The sequence below is a fragment of the Physeter macrocephalus genome, chromosome 19 (genome assembly GCF_002837175.3).
Source record: "Physeter macrocephalus isolate SW-GA chromosome 19, ASM283717v5, whole genome shotgun sequence".
Classification (NCBI taxonomy): domain Eukaryota; kingdom Metazoa; phylum Chordata; class Mammalia; order Artiodactyla; family Physeteridae; genus Physeter; species Physeter macrocephalus.
The window spans coordinates 11,270,446-11,271,783 of record NC_041232.1 but is presented as its reverse complement, the minus strand read 5'-3'; the positions used below and the strand labels follow the sequence as shown (position 1 = coordinate 11,271,783).

At 42.7% G+C, this 1,338-nt stretch overlaps 1 protein-coding gene across 3 annotated transcripts in view; it reads right to left on the bottom strand.

Annotated features, from left to right (window-relative positions):
* Positions 1–1,338, bottom strand: part of PTPN11 (protein tyrosine phosphatase non-receptor type 11) — an 83,355-nt gene that overhangs the window by 32,141 nt on the left and 49,876 nt on the right. The gene's annotated exons all lie outside the window — the stretch shown is intronic.

The window sequence follows — 1,338 nt, the reverse complement described above, 5'->3', positions numbered from 1 at the left end:
ACAGCCTCTTCAATAAGTGGTGCTGGGAAAACTGGACAGGTACATGTAAAAGTATGAGATTAGAACACTCCCTAACACCATACACAAAAGTAGGCTCAAAATGGATTAAAGACCTAAATGTAAGGCCAGACACTATCAAACTCTTAGAGAAAAACATGGGCAGAACACTCTATGACATAAATCACAGTAAGATCCTTTTTGACCCACCTCCTAGAGAAATGGAAATAAAAACAAAAATAGGGCTTCCCTGGTGGCGCAGTAGTTGCGAGTCCGCCTGCCGATGCCATGGACACGGTTTCATGCCCCAGTCCAGGAAGATCCCACATGCTGCGGAGTGGCTGGGCCCGTGAGCCATGGCCGCTGAAGCTGCACGTCCGGAGCCTGTGCTCCGCAACGGGAGAGGCCACAACAGTTAGAGGCCCGCGTACCGCAAAAATAAATAAATAAATAAATAAATAAACAAATGGGAAGAACCTAGGGGTAAGACGGGAATGGAGACAGAGACCTACTAGAGAATGGACTTGAGGATGTGGGGAGGGGGAAGGGTAGGCTGTGACAAAGTGAGAGACTGTTATGGACATATATACACTACCAATTGTAGAACAGATAGCTAGTGGGATGCAGCCGCATAGCACAGGGAGATCAGCTCGGTGCTTTGTGACCACCTAGAGGGGTGGGGTAGGGAGGGTGGGAGGGAGGGAGACGCAAGAGGGAAGAGATATGGGAACATGTGTATATATATAACTGATTCACTTTGTTATAAAGCAGAAACTAACACACCATTGTAAAGCAAGTATACTCCAAAAAAATAATAATAATAAGACTCAAATAAAACTTAAATGAAAAGGACAATGTCTACTGTAAAAATTACACTGGATAGGATGAACGGCAGACTCTACACTGCAGAAGAAAAGATTAACTGAAACACATATAGCAAAAGAAACTTATCTAACTTATCCCAGACACAGAGGGAAAGAGGTGAACTGAAAAAAAATGAATAAAGTCTCAGTGAGCTATAGGACAACTTCAAACAGCCTAATATATGTGTAATTGGTATCCCAGGACAGGGTGGGTTGGCAGTTCATATGTGAAGAAATAGTAAACATTATTCAAATGTGAAGAAAACTATAAATCCACAGACCCAAGAAGCTCCATGAACCCTAAGAAGAAGAAACATAAAGAAAACTGCACCAAAGTACGTCATAATCAAATTTCTCCTACTCCCTTTTTTCCAGAGGATCAGAGTAAGCTTACTGTGTTTACTCAGCTTTTTTTTTTTTTTTTTTTTTTTGCGGTACGCGGGCCTCTCACTGTTGTGGCCTTTCCCGTTACGGAGCA